This window comes from Filicampus tigris, chromosome 3 (assembly GCF_054856515.1).
Source record: "Filicampus tigris isolate MCC_2025a chromosome 3, RoL_Ftig_1.0, whole genome shotgun sequence".
Lineage (NCBI taxonomy): Eukaryota > Metazoa > Chordata > Actinopteri > Syngnathiformes > Syngnathidae > Filicampus > Filicampus tigris.
In genome coordinates, this window is record NC_141219.1 from 22625483 (window position 1) to 22642074 (window position 16592).

The 16592-nt window shown below is 37.9% G+C and overlaps 1 long non-coding RNA gene across 1 annotated transcript; it reads right to left on the reverse strand.

Annotated features, from left to right (window-relative positions):
• Positions 1–5932: 5932 nt before the first annotated feature.
• Positions 5933–9886, reverse strand: LOC147150324 (uncharacterized). The gene is made up of 3 exons (XR_015086150.1): positions 9614–9886; positions 7302–7384; positions 5933–6759 (listed from the first exon to the last, which is right to left on the reverse strand). It is a non-coding gene; the product is annotated as an uncharacterized LOC147150324 (long non-coding RNA).
• Positions 9887–16592: the final 6706 nt, after the last annotated feature.

The following is a 16592-nucleotide window of genomic DNA, read 5'->3' on the forward strand; positions in this document are numbered from 1 at the left end:
GGGAAATCAATGGATGGTTGAACGAATGGATGGATTGGGGATAGATGGATGGATTGTGATCAGGCGAGTGTTTTAAGATTTCACGAAAGATCTTTCAACATTGTCTATAGTGTATTGCTGAAGACCGAAGGGTATATCTCTTATATTTAAAAAAATCTCATGTTTAAAAAATGGAGAAAAAAAAGTTTTATTTTCAGTGTGAAACTGCATTTATGTGTGTGCGCGCGCGCGTGTGTGTGTGTGCTGGGCTATGTATTTCAATGTATTTAGTATCTGATGTAATTATTACTCGAAGTTACCATGCACGAATGGTACAGATATAGTATGTGCATTAATTGGAATTTGTCCAGTGAAGTCTATGTATGTTTTTAAATTCACACTGACTGCACACTTGCATATTGCATTGTGTATTGGTCAGTATTACTAAATAAATCATTCTTACTTACTTACTGGTCACTCCACAAGTTGTAACAACATACACAGCCAAAGGGTGCGGTGGAAGCTTCAAAATTTGTTCAGCTACTAGACCCCCACCCCCACCCCCGTTCCCTACCACCAGTGCCGCCACCTTACAGTATACCGGACCCAAACTGTCAGAGGGCAACAAAGGCCACCAGAGGGTAGTGTAGAGCAATTTTAAATAGAAAGAAGTCCTGAAACGATATTCTTTGGAAAAGTTGAAAGCCAAGAATCAAAGACATCATTCAAGTTGTTCAAAAATAATACAAAACAATCATTAATATGAATTATATTAATATGACATTATTTTAAAACGTAATTAACCGCGGTTGTGATGATTCCCTTATATCTGTAACTTATCATCCAAAAGGGGCTCCTTCCCTGGCAAAATTAAACCCGTGAAAACAAGTCCTTTGTTCACTGCCAGTGATGTATAAAGTTTCCAAAATTCTTGAAAAGCTCTTGTTGCTAATTGAGCCCATCTTTGTTGAAAAATATAATTTACTGGTTGATAGTCAAACTGGGTTTTAAGATCTACTTTGGTAGCAGCTATTATGGAACTTACAGAAGAACTAACAAGGGCAAGTGCTTAAAACATATTTGTAGTAAGCATTTCTTAACATTGAAGAATGACGTTATATTATAACGCCTTGAATAGGAATTAAATAAACACTAAGAAATAAGTATTTTACAATGTTTCATATTGATACTCAGTGTGCAACATGGGCCTGTTCGGATAAACATGCGTCACTAATTCGCTTGTCTCTAAACAAAGACAATTAAGTAGCTACCTGCTGCTGCTGCTGCTACCTGCTGGTATGGAAGAGTACTACAAGATAATAGATACATGATTATGTTGCCAGGCGGTAGACCGCACAGGCAACCCAATTAGATAATTTCCCACGGCACACCTGACTATATCTCACACCAGTGTGCCGCGGCACAGAGTTTGAAAAACACTGGGATAGACGATGCCCAGCTATGGCGATTCACTCAAACTCAAAACTTCCAATGGTCACAACATAACACCTTGCGCCTCCAAAAAACGACCTCGGCACAGCAATAGTCTTCCCAAACATGCCAAGCTAAAATTGCCCTGACACAAAAATGAAGTTGTGCCATTTTTTGCACAGAGAGCACCGTGCGTTGTCAATGAAAATAGTGGCGTCCTACAAGGTTATATACTTGGCTCAAATTGTTCATTTTGTACATAAATTACATCCGTAGTGCGTTCAAGATTTTTGATTTTTCCAGATGACATAAAGATTTTACAGTATGTTCAGATGTCAGTTTAAAGAGATTGTTGTAGAACAGGGATGTCAAACTCATATTTGTCGCGGGCCACATTGTAGTTACGGTGTCCCTTGGACACCCGCTATGGCTGTGAACCCATATAAAATGTATTATCGCCTTATATTATCACATATACACTACAAATGGTTGGATAACTAATTTTGAAATCCGAAGCCATTAAATAATTGTTTGCTCAATTATTTTTCACTTAATTTTAAAGGAAGGATTGGTTGCAATATCCTATATTTCAGTGTTGTTAATAATGAAAACAATTTGCAAGCATTATGAAGTTAACGCACATTATTTGCCTTCACAGGCCACATAAAATGATGTCACGGGCTGGATTTTTCCCATGGGCCTTGAGTTTGACACCTGTGTTGTAGATGGTACAGATGAATTGGGGAAAATGAAATCATAGTAAAATGTGAATCACCTTTTTTTTAAAATTAAAAATAACAAAGTTCATAATTGGTGAAATCATTTAAGCACTCATACAGATTTAATGATAGAAAATATGGAATTCAAAAGAGTGTATGAGAACCAATTTTTAGGCGTAATCATTGAACACAAACTAGATTGGAAACCCAGACAAATCAAGTAAGGTCCAAAACTTCCAGAAGCATTGGTGTGTTAAGATGCTTTTTAACCATAAAACTATGAAAACTCTTTACTGTGCACTGATTTTTTTTCCTATATATACTGAGTTGAGATAGGCAGTGCGGGTAAAACCACCCATTGTACAGTATGCAAGATACAAAAAAGAGCTAAAGAGCTATACAAATTGTAGACATCCATCCATCCATTATCCAAAACACTTGTCCTCTCGAGGGTCAACATTTGATTAAATCCACAAAATACATTAATTATTAAGATTAGGGCATTAATGTTCATGGACTTAGTGGATCTGAAGACAGCGCTAATCCTGTTCAAATCAAAAAACAACCTGCTTCATACAAAGCCTTTTGAAAGAAAGAGAGGGAAGATATGCTCTCAGAGTAGAATTAAATTGGAAACAAAACAGAAGCAGCACAGTTATGAAAAGTAAGTGCATTTCTGTCCAGGGGGTGAAGTTATGGAGTGCATTTCCGGAAGACCTGAAATATACAATCGAAATGTATCTCAACTTAAAAATGGTAAAAAGAAATTATTATGAATAGTTATGAGAGGGACTAAGCTGAAAGAAACAAACACGATATCACACGCACAATAACGAATGCTTTAATATCACTCATAATTTGAAAAGAGTAATAAAAAAAGATAAATGATTATGATAACACTAATATTTCATATACAGGTATTAAATAGAAGTAGGCTTGAATATTAGTTATCAGTTAGTGGTAAATGATAGTCATGATGGTATTATGGTGACGACGATAATGTGAGAAGAAACGTGTTCTGATTCATAGCCTATTTGAAACAAACAATCAATCAAGCAAACAAACAAAACCCTGTTCAAACACATCTCCTTCGACGTATGTTTTTTTTTTTAATTCAGTATTTTGTACCTTTTTGTTTTGATGTGTAAAAAATTTAATGTGTGTCAATTGAAAACGTGAGAAGTGGGTAAGAGGGGGCAATTCAAAGGCTGAAGCTGCACCCTTTCGTTGTGTACAACCTATATACAGTATAGTTTATATAAGTTTATATACACTTGTAAAGAACATAATGTCATGGCTCTCCTGAGTTCCCAGTTATCTCTACAACTCAGATTTTTTCCAAAAGAGTGATTGCAACATATACTTCTTTGTCACAAAAAACATTAATGAAGTTTTCGTTCTTTATGACTTTATTATGGGTTAAGAGAAAAAGTGACTAAATCTGCTTGGTCAAAAATATACATACAGTTTTGCTAATATTTGGTTACATGTTCCTTTGTCATTTTCACGTCAATTAAGCGCTTTTGATAGCCAACTACAAGCTCCTCTTTGAATCTTTGAGCACTCGTCTTTGACATAATTGGTGCAGTTCAGTTAAATTAGTTGGCTTTCTGACATGGCCTTATTTCTTCAGCATTGTCCACATGTTTTAAGTGGGGTTTAAGTCAGAACTAATGGGAAGTCCATTTTAAAACATTAATTCTTGCTTGATTTAGGCATTACCACTTTGGATGTGTATTTGGGGTCATTGTCCTGTTGGAACACCGAAATGTGCCCAAGACCCAACCGTCAGGCTGATGAATTAAGTTAAGTTAATAAATAAAGGTTATCTTGAAGAATTTGACCACAAATCTTATTCTGTCCATGAGCTCATTCGCAAAATTCAGTCGAGCCTTAAAGCGGAAGTCAACCCAAATATTTTTTTTTACAAGAATATGTTCCCAACAGGCCCACTTTTTGACTTTTTGGCACAATTTTGAGTTTGTGGAATATAAGTAAAGCAGCAAAATGCACTTGTTTTTAGCCATCTCTGGGGGTGGCCATTTTGTCTTCTGTTGACTGAAAATGACATCACAACTGCTCACAACGACCAATCGCGGCTCAAATTCAGAAAACAGGTCAGCCATGAAGCTTGACTGTGGACATTCACACCTGTTTTCCAGCAGCTTCTAATTTTGGGCAGATTGCTTTTTGATGGCTCTCTGTTGACTCTTCACCCTCCTGACCATTTTTTTTCTCAGCAGCAGGCGATAGCTTGCATTTTCTACCTGATTGCGGCAGTGGCAAAACAGTACCATGCATGTTGTACTTGGAAAAATTGTTTGCACTGTTTCTCTTGGGACCTGCAGCTGCTTTAAAATGGCTCTAGATGACTTTCCTGACTTGTTCAAGTCAATGATTCACTTTTTCAGATGAGCCCTATTTAAATGGACTGAGAGAGGCCATCAGCTATATTCACTCATATTCACTCACAAGAAGTTAAGAGGCAACTGAAACAACTTTCTAAGACATTAAAATCGCTAATTCATGTTGCTGTATATATACTTTTGACCCAGCAGATTTAGTCACTTTTTCTGTTTATCCATCATAAACTCATAAAAGAACCAAACGTCATGAATGTTTTTGTGACAAAGAATTATCTGTTCCAATCACTTTTTCAGGGAAAAATCAGAGTTGTAGAGATAACTGGAAATTCAGGAGAGCCATGACATTATGTTCTTTACCCCGCACCACACACGCACATACACACACAGACACACAATGCTTTTCCTCAATTCAACAATCTGCATGTTTTGTTCCATGTCTTTTCCTTGTCCTTTTGGTTCATTATAGCCACACACCTTTGTTGCTCCTAACAGCAGAAGTGATCAAAAATGATGGATGCATTTGGATTGTCCACTCAGTTTTAATTACAAGCCTTTGTTTCAAATGTAACTGGTTAATAAGTGATACAAGTTTTCACTTAAAATAATAAGGGTAAGTGGGACAGAAAATGGATGACTGGATTTATAAAATGTGGCCATTTTGTACATTTACTTATCAAAGGTACAAAACAAATTATAGTCTGCAAAGATCTGCAAAACTGTGATGTGGTGTTTTCATATGATGTTTTATTCTAGTGAGTTTGTGCTTAGGGATTTAAGAAGGGGGGCGCTCATTATACATTTCCTAACTCTTGAAGGTTTCTAAAATCAGTATGAGTATAGACGTACACTGCACAATGCAGCCAAGTAGAGCAGACAGCATGGGTCCATAATGTGAGCGAGAGCGTTATATAAGAGCATTGCATCTAAAAATAGAAATGCAGCAATGGTAAACAGGAGTCTAAACTGTTTGCCTCTGAGCTTTCAAAGGAAACCTGAATGAAATTTAGATTAAAGCACCATCTCGGCCAGAAACAGAGCAGCTGCTGATCATAACCACAGGCGCTTGTAGGCACACACATGAGAGGAGTGGTCCTCATCCCATGTGTGAGTGAGTGTGACTGATAAAGTCATCTTTGATGGAACAAAACAAATCTTTACGAATGTGCATTCCCTAATGCGCATCAGTGAAGCAAAAGCCATAAAATTGCGAAAATCAACCCCATTGACTGTCTCGTCTTTGGTTATCGTTGCTTTATTTGCTTCTTTATTCCATTTCATAGTGATTTTTTTTTTAAATTAAGATTTCAAAGGACGTGTTTCATTTTGTGACCGCATAGGCACATCTGCATTAAGTCAACACATATGAACTCACTGTTTGAAAGAAGCTTGTCGTAAAATGAATTAATAAGATAAATAAAACAATACACAATGTATGAATGCTTTTTGTAATCATTTATTTCTATTAGTAGGATTAGCAGACATCATACATAAATACGCTAAAACACTCAAAGGTGTGGACTTGGTTTAGCAATAAGTACATTAAATCAAACTAGAATGCCACCAAACTGATCATACTGTATGTTCCAGAAACAAAAAAAGGTAATGAACTTAGCAGAACTTAAGGCAGTAAAAAGTGATACAAGCATAACCTTTCATAACCTTGCATTATACTGAGGATTCACATTTCTCTGACAGACTGCGGGTAAATATTAATACATTTCTGTTATGTAAAAATGTTGGTTTTTTTCCTATGAAATGTGATAATTAAAGTTTATATGACTCATCTGTCGAACAAAGAATCCACATGTAGGATTATGACTGGTTATCATTTTTTCACATACTCATCATGGGTGTGACCAAATAAAAATTACAATTTGCTCCACAAATTGCATATATGTACACCTCACATATAATAAAAACACCACACACAAATAATATTTCTGACTCTCATCAACACATATTTACTTCAAGAAAACAATATGAGCCCATATTGCTGGTCTTTCCATTGTTTTGTTTTTTTCCACTTTCCTCATAATAACGTATTAAAATACAATAACTACAAAAATAGGAAAATGATATGTTAATCAAGTATGACGATTGGTTTTTTTAAAGCATATAATTTCTTTCCTATAAAACATCTTCATGGTATTTCTCAGCCCCACTGTAATACTTACCCGACGGCGTTACCCATTTCTAGTCCAGCAGGGGAACTTCTGGATGTTTTTGCATCACTCCTTTCTCCCTTTCATCTACTTCATCGTCACCTGTCCAACAAGGACAAAAACAACCACAGTTCATACACATGCTCTGCATAAACCTCAACTAGCCTTTATATGGACACAATGTCATGAAATTCTAGATGAGATTCCGTGTTTTGGAAAAGACCAACTCATACTATTTCTGCAACTTTACACTCCTTTGCCCAAAAACAAACATACAAATGAGCCTCAAATGGGTCACACCGGAAAAGGGACTGAAGCTGTTTAAAATGTTTTGATCATTGAAATTGCTTATGCTTATCTGATAAGCAACATAAAGTCTGCTTTGTTTCATACTGATGAGTGTGTATTCAAATAATTCAACGAAACAATAAAGCAAGTGAATGTTTGTAAATATTGTCCAAAAATGAAGGCATATACGTTTGAAAAGTGGATGTATAAAAACTACAACACCCTAAAAAGAGACAGATGTTATTATTGCACTGTCCAGAAAGGATGAATCCGATTGTGTTGGACACCCAACATAAATATTTTGTCAACATAAAGTAATGCATAGTATACTTTTTGGAAGAGGGGTTGGCTCTTACATTTGTTTTTGCAGCATTCCCATTCCGTGTTTCCAGTGGTTGCAGCTGCAAGAGTCGTCATCTCCAAACGTGTGTGTGCAAACCTGTTTGACAAACAGGAAAATGTACAATATATGATCATTAAGAAATAGCTTTGAAAAAATAGACTGGATTAAAAAAAATATGCACAACTTAATAAAGATTCCATATTGTTTATGCAAAAAACTTTGTTTACTAATTGAATGCATTGAAATCGTAGCGTTGGAAAGAATGTGACTATATCCTTGTCTGTCGTTAAAAGGCCTGGCATCGGATCGTTCGATGAATTTAACAGTGACTGATACCATGAGACACGGATGAGTGCTTGCGTATCCTAATTAATTGTATCATAAATGAAACAAAAATATCAACACGTCTGGATCATTTCAGAGTACTGTACACATACTAATGAAATCCCAGCATTTCTTTATATTACGAGTAGATTGGGGGTGTAAAATTGATTCTGTGGAATTGATAAACAAATGCAATTACTGTAATATTTTCTTTACAGTTGCATTATTAGCAATAGATCATCTGTCCCACGTATGCTCTTTCATCAAATTACACCACAACATAAACACAGAATTTGCAGAATTTGGTACGTCGTGTGCATAACACTTCACAAGCCATAAACATGCACATAAATCTTAAAGGTACTGTTGACTCTTAGAGAAAGGAACATACCAAACAGTATATGTGGGACCTTGGGGCAGACAGTGTGATGCTTGTGTGTTACTGTTAGACACCCCGTGTCATCAGGAGTGTGTGTGTGTGCGCGTGTGTGTGTGAGCGCGTTTGTGCATGAGAGAGAGAGACAGACAGAGACAGACAAAGGGATAGACAGACAGTATAGTGGTGTTACTCTAATTGGGTTGTAACGAGGTTCACATCCTCCACAAATGCTTTTTGGGGTAAGGGCTTCCCATTTTCATGTATGCACAGCAAGCCCAGACCGCAAAAAGATTCGTGACGGACAACTCCCAGATCCACTTCTCGTCCATGACTCCTCTGGTCTTCGTCATCATCATCATTGTTATTATTGTGATTCTGGAGGGCGGGTGTGTGCGTGCGTGCGCGCGTGTGTGGAAGTGTGTGTGCACGTGTGTGTGTGTGTGTGTGTGTGAAGCCCACTGGGTCGGCACTGCTTTACAGCCACAATATGTTGTTATTAAAAAAAGAAGCGTTGTGGACTTTCACTCTCATCTGGGGCTTTCCTGTGATTCCATTGGACGGAAGCAATTATCATTGACCAATAGGAGTGTAGCAAAAAAAAAAGCACCTAAGCAGATGCTATAAAACACATGTGACTTATATACTGTATACATTATGACTTAATAGTCACTATAGTTTTTCAGTCTTGTACTCTATGTTCTGTGTTTTTCCGGTGTTTGGATTGTTTTTGACTATAGCTAAAGAGCTCAACCCATTGTCCAAGTTTGATGTCATCTGTAGATATTTTGGAGTCCAAAACCTTAAGCAAAAGTGTGGCCCCACCCTCTGTCTCTGTTTCCACGGGAGCCGTCCATGCCTTTTCATGCGTGGACGCGTCTTCCAGCCGGTCACGATCCAAGCCCGCTCACTGCTCCCTCCCCCGCCCCCCCAATCTGTCTCGAGCTCAACGGAGCCAGACGCGACTGACGCAGCACACGGCATGCTCACTTTCAGCAGTCACGACTCGAGCCTCAGCGCGCACAAAGGGACAAAAAACTGCAAATAAGGACTCAAATGTCACTATCGAGCTCTGTTTCAGGCGGTGAGCAGCTTTTTATTTGATTATTTGGTTTCGGTTATACCTAAAACACCTCAGTGAGACGAAGGTTTTTTTGTGATCACATTTGAATCAGTGGGGGGGGGGGGGCAATCAAAAACAAATACACCCTAACTGTGTTGTTTGATAAATGAAAGCGCACCAAATGAATCGGTCATGCCCAGAGTGGTGTATTATACAAACGTTGTGGAAAAGAGCACTTCAGGACCACAATGGGAGGATAGCTCCCCTTCCGTGACCAAAAAAAAAAAAAGACAAAGCAGTAATACCCGTGCTTAATAGCAAATACTTCCATTAAGGAGCTGGTAGGGAAAAGCAAATTGCGGATGCATGCAACAATAAACAATCTATACCGTATTATTCCCAATAGGGTGATTCCCTTGATGCAAACAGATCCCCCAACAATCACATTTACTTCTCAGCTACACAGCGCAACTGGCATGAATCAAAACTGAAAATTGCACCAGTGATGCAAAATCTGGCAGGAAGATGCAAGACGGAAGAGAAAGCTTTCCACAATACTCACCATGCAAGCCTGAGGAGTGTCACCATGCAGGAAAAAAAAAGACCAAATAAAACTGGTCTCTGCTTTAAAAATGTGCTCGTGCTTTTCAGTTCTTCCTACTGTGCAGACACTGTACTCTTGAATGGTGTGCCTTTTATAGGAGTGATGCCCCCTATCTATTTCTGGATCACGATCCAACCCTGTTTCTATTTTTAGCACGCGCGTGATGAAAAAAAGAAGAAAAAAAGAAAAGCTCGCAGAGGTTCCTTGGAGGAATTTCGTGCGTGCAGCCTTCATCAACCCCCGCCCCTTTACCCTCCTCAACCCCCATCCCATCCTCTCTCTCGTGCATGGTTATTGCGCGTGCACAAAGCGTCTCCTCGACACAATGTGTGGCTTTTTTTTTTTTTTTTTGTATTGTGTGGAAATGCATGCTCATCTGCAGGTTTAAGATGCGTGCATGGGCTGGCCTTCATTATATTTGTAATTTGCTTCTTAAAGCGAACAAAGCAAAAATAATAACCAATCACACAAATGATTGTATGATCGTATGAGACAATTGTACCTATTTCATTTCACAAAATGGCACCAAGCAAATCGACTTCCTTCATTTGATGGCTGCGTCAGTGTTGACGTCAGGTGGAGAATCTCCCACTTTGAAGATGGACGCAGGAGCATCCGTGCACAGCTTGTGGGCCTACTGTGACAAAACAAAGGAGAAGAAGAAAGAAGAAAGAAAGAAAGAAAGAAAGAAAGAAAGAAAGAAAGAAAGAAAGAAAGAAAGAAAGAAAGAAAGAAAGAAAGAAAGAAAGAAAGAAAGAAAGAAAGAAAGAAAGAAAGAAAGAAAGAAAGAAAGAAAGAAAGAAAGAAAGAAAGAAAGAAAGAAAACAAAAGACAAAAGAAACTTACTTGCAAACGAGAAGAAAAGAAGGAAAGAGATGCAGTGACTAAAATAAAAGCCCCTTCCTCCTCTGCCTCCACAATGGAAAGGCCATTTGATTATTTGGGAGCTCCACAGCGATATAGATAAAATGTTTGTAACATGCGCGTCAGCTGGTGATCATGAGGACAAATACTAAATCCTTCAGGTCGGGTTTCCCCCTCATGCAGAGCCACGTACAGGCTCCAGGTGTTGACCCCCCTCCACGTGTGATGATGCAGAGCTACAGAAAGAGGTGGAGGGCGGCAGACCCCGACACCCCTACCCCTCCCCCCTGCCTCCCCCTGCACAGGGCAGAATGCTGAAACGCGTAGTAACGGAGCGCCGCTTGGCCGACTGATGATGCTATTTTTAACTCCCATCCTCAACATGCCTGCTGCTGCGGCTTTCTCTGCTCAAGGTGGCCTACTACTGTACACAGGGATGGCGCATGGTGAATGGTAAAAAGCCCTGAATGCATCTGGCTTTCAATCAGAAAGTACACGATCAAATAAAATGCATAACCGCCCAATAGTGCATCCGGCGTCCTCCAGCCTTTGTTGCAAAAAAAAACAAAAACAAAAAAAAAACATACAATCACAAATACAACGTCACTGGAAGATGACTTCTGTACATTCAAATTAAGAAACCCTTCTTATTTTTGTATTGACTAGCAAACTTACAGGATTTCCTTTATGTGGCCTTAAAAAAAAGAATAAAACTGTTTCTTGTGTTTAGAGTGTCCACTTGGTTTGCAAAATAGTGCCAATATACATACACACTGTGATTTACCCACTTCTTTATACGAACATTGTTACTTGGGATGTTGCGATGGAACTGTCCCTGGTGCTGAAGTCCGAACTGCATTTAGTACAAAATCTTAGTTTCGTTTCTCCTAAAAATTCAACAAAGTAAAAAATACAAATAATTACTGTAAATTATGCACTTTATAGGTTTGAATAGGTTGAGGGCCAGCCGGTGTGGGATTGATTCCGACTGAGTATCTGTAAGCGTGCGCCTGTGAGTGCTCAATGTGCCCTGTGATTGCCTGGTGACAAGTTCCAGGTGCCATCTGCCTTTCCGTCCACATTAAGATGGGATAGGCTTAAGCTTTTCCACAACTGAACTTACTTATATTCACACACACACAAAAAAAGATGTTGGGAAATATTTTTTAGGCTGTTTGCACTCCAGAGTATAGTTTTCTGAACGCGAGGGTTCAACAGCCTACTGTGGTGTACGGTAATATGACAGTGGAACTATCCTGGGTGCTAATGTTGGAGTACTGTTTTAAGTGATCATTTTAAGAAGGACCCATTAAATGAATTTGCTGGGTCAGATGAACCATAAACATAAGGAGCCACACTTAACTACTATTTTTCAATTATCAATTTTTATTCTTGGCTTTAAAGAGGAAGTCAGTTATTTGCAATAGACAGCAAGTGACAAAATGGCCGCCCCCTGAGATGGATAAAAACGGGTGGATTTTATGTATACACTATATGTATACATAAATCTCAATTTGAATCAAGTTGGGACATTGTGTGAAACTTAAAATGAAAACAGAATACAATGATTTGAAAATCATTTTCAAGTACCATTCAAATGAATACAGTAAAAAGACAAGTTCAAAAGCCAGTAGGCTATATGTGATGGTATGGGGGGGGGTTAGGGCCCATGGTATGGCTAACTCGCACATCTGTGAATGCACCATTAATGCTGAAAGGTACATACGGGTTTTAGAGCAACACATATTTCCATTCAAGCGATGTTGTTTTAGGGATGTCACTGGTTATTTCAGCAAAACAATGCCAAACTACATTTTGCATGTGTTGTTATAAAAAAAAAAAGAAAAAAAAGTTATCAGTTTGAACATTACATTTCTCGTCATTATAGTGTATTCAGTTGAATATAGGTTGAAAAGAATTTGCATTGCATTCTGTTTTTGTTTCCGTATTACACAACGTTCCAACTTCTTTGTGTCCAAATGGTGTCAGGCAGAATCCTCTTACTGTACATTAATCAGCACTTTTCAGGAGACATTATCAAAGAGAATAGCTTGTCACTTTCAATATTTAGATTGGTCAGTAATTTGTAAAAATAACACCAACATGTGTGCACTCACCGATATACATTTGTGACAAAATATGAAATTTACCAAATTGTAACTTAATAAGGTAGAGGTGGTATTGAAAATGGATGGATGGAATAATTTCAGGAAGCAAAACACTCCCTTTTGGGAATGTGTGTACGTGTTTGAAGTTTGGTCTGTGATTCAGTGTTACACAGCAAATGGGGCCTATCTGGCCTGTCAGCTAAGACGAATAGCGTCAAATGTTCTGTAAGTGTACAAGAAATAAACACTTCATTTAAACATGTCAAATATAATGTGTCATTAAAGACTTAATGACAATTAGTAACAGTGATTTTTTACACTGCGCCATTGATTTTAACATAAGCAAATCCAACTGTTCTGATCCTTTTAAAGTTCTTCTTACACTGTGGGAAGTTTCTCCTCCTGGTTATTATGTAATGTTTTACTGAATGAAGCAATGCACTCGTGTCATGTTGGGCTCAAATCAGGTCCTGCGCTGTTTTTCTGCAGCAACTATAAAAAGTCACTATCACTCAATTATGTAATATCTTGCAGCAACATCCGTTACTATACTCGGCAGTGCTGTGCTAAAAATACAAGCTCACACTCATACATTGCGGAACACAATGATCATCAAAAGTTTAGCATTGGAAGAAATGCCAAACTTTGAATAGGAGCAGAGGCTCTCATTTCTTAAATGTACACTTAGAAGGCAAACATGCAATTAACGAGTCAGGAAAAAAACCCTAAACCCATTTACATTCCGTGGCCAACGTGTGCAGGGGATGATTCATCACTTTTTGTGTTAATAGCCTACTGAATACTTGTGAGAGTGGACGTGTCTCAATAACGTGCACATCTCTCTCAAAAATTCATCAAGCGAGCAATTTGCCTGAGCTACTCTTGCAGTGAATATACTAGCAGTCTGAAAACACTCAATGGGTGCAGAGCCTCACACACTCATTCAATGCAGTGGCACTGTGGTGTGCCAAGTCACATGCCTATTACATAATAAGGCTCCTACTGCTGGGCTCAACGTCCCTGACAAATCTATGCATGCTTTGATGCACATGAGCTATTTATACACGGCAGCTAAGATAGGGCTGGTCAAAAATATAACTCCGCTCAATTATTCATTGAGAAACATTTCCTTGCAGAGCTGGCACAGAGTTCTGTTGGACAGGAATAGACCAAGGGAGTAACAATAAATAATGCATTTTAGCAATGCAGGTGTCTGTTTGGTGGCTTCAAATCCGAACGGGAAGTGTGGGGTAAATAAACCTGCATGCATGGCGTTTGTATTTATAGCTCAGTGTGCATACGCTTCAGCCTCTCTGCAACCGTCCTGTTCTTTTACCGGATTCTAAAAATAGCCGACTGCACTGTGCTTGTGCCATTTTTAGGTCTTGTGATTTAAGGGGGTGGGAGTGGATGGATGTAGCATGAAAGAAAAAAAAAAAAGGTTCACACTTGTGCTACAATATATAGTTGCACTTGTGCCTGTGAATGAATCCCTTCTAAGATCACCCATTCAACTCAAACCATCACATTTACAATTTGCTGCCAATGCTTCTTGGTTTTATTGCCATACACGATACCTTACGAGATACAGTAATGATCAGTTGGAGGATTCCACTGTCGCCTCACACAGCATATACCTACATTAAAATAAGAAAATCAGTAGTATATATATATACATATATACAGTATATATATATATATATATATATATATATATATATATATATATATATATATATATAATGTATATATATATATATATATATATATTATATATAATGTATATATATATATATATTATATATAATGTATATATACATCTGTATACGTAATATATTCATATGACGAGATGATTATACATTTATATGGTTTCGCAATCATAATGGCCCTCTAAGGGGTACCATAACCAAAACGTGGTATGTAACAAAAACAAATTTGACACCCCTGTGCTAAGTACCGGTAATTATTGTAGCCAAAAAGCGTGGATCCTTCTACCAAAGTCAAAGGGTGGATTTTTGCTGCATTTTTTTTTTTTACTTCATACATATGCATCTTCAGGTCCTTGTTGCATCCCCTTTTGCTATTCTTGCTCATTTTTTAGAGCAATGTGGTGTGTTCATTAGTCAGGTGAATTAAAGTATCAGACACTGTGAGTTGTGTAATAGCTGACAACCTGGCAGCCCATTTGGCCCAATACAGTAATTTACCAGATATTATTAAATAGACACCGCAAATTGGTTGGCCCGTCTGGTACTTTTCTAGTGTTTTAAATCCTCTTGCGCAGATTAAATTTTTTTTGTAGGTACACAGCAAATTTTCAGAGGACATTTTACTCTGATTGAGGAAAATTATACCTGAAAAAGACTATATTTAGCCCCAGTAGAGTAAAATGTCCACTTGGAAGAAAATAGTCCGAATAAATTTTACTTAAAGTAGTGGCTTGATTGTACTTAAAATGATAAAAGTCAACTTTTAATGATAAGAACAGAATTGACTCACCCACACTTTACACTGATGAGAGTATGGGCGGGGCCTAACGTACTCTGAGTAAAGATATTTTGATCCACTTGGAAGATTTACTCCTGCTCTAGTGGCCGGGGGAGGCAAGTCTACTGAAAAACGTTTAAATACAACCCAATTAGAGGGAAAAAAAATGAGACCTTTAAAATCACTGTACCAATTTTACTGTGTAAGGATATATGTTCTTACAGAACACCTGAAATTGAATGTGGGATGCCCCAAGGGTCAATTTTAGGTCCAATTCTTTTTAATCTGTATACTGTATATTTCTATTTCATTCATCACCGTCAGAGGCACAGAATCAGCTTCCATAGGTACATAGATGACACACTTCTGTACATGGCCATGTCTCCTGATGACACAGCGCCAGTTGATACCCTTCTTATAACTGTATTTTAGAGAGCAGTGAATTTTCTACATCTTAACCAGGACAAAATAGAGGTTTTAGTTTTTGCTCCTGAAGGAAAGAGAGAGGAACTTTTATGAAAACTACAACCTTCACAATGCGTAAAGAACCTGCGTTTCATTTTTTAATCTTAGCTTAATTTTATTCCACACATCAAGAATGTAACTAAGATAGGTTTTTACCACCTTCTGACCGTTTCCCTCTCAAGCTAACACGGAGGTGTTGATTCATGCTTTTATTGCTTGACGTTTAGATTATTGAAATGTCCTGCTCTCTGGTCTTCCAAAAAAAGAGCATCTCCAATTACTCTAAAACACGATGTCTCGTGTGCTGATGAAGACCTTGAGGGCGGGAGCTCATTACATTACATCGCTTCCAAGATCCCATTGGATGCCTATGTGTTTCAGGATCAATTTTAAGCGTTTTTTTTTTTACTAGTTTATAAATATCTTAACAGTCCATCATTTTGATCCGATATTTCTTTTATCAACCGTCAACGGCCCTGAGAACCTCTGAAACTGGCCTTTTGATCCTAAAGCTAGAATGAAAACTTCCAGAGTGGCTGCATTCAGCCATTATGGCCTGCGCCTCTGGTACAGCCTGGCCTGCCAGAGGGTATTAGGACCATGGAGACGGTTGACACTTTTCAAAAAAGGCTCAAGACTCCTATATTTGGGTAACTGATTTCTTTATCTAATTGATATTTTAGCTACTCATGTAGAATGTTTTGATTTTTCAATGTGCGTTCACTTTAAAAACCCACAAATAATTTAAATAATATGCAAAAAAATAATTATATATATATATATATATATATATATATATATATATATATATATATATATATATATAAAAATACACACACACCCACACACACTCATAGGTCTAGTAATCGCTGATTATATTACATGGTCATGCCTCACGGTACAGGACACTAACACCGTCATCTTTCTGCTACGCATACCTGAAGGAGACAATCACCCGATCACAAATTTGCTGCATCGGTGACTAGAGCACGCAATGTACAATGCGCTTAGTT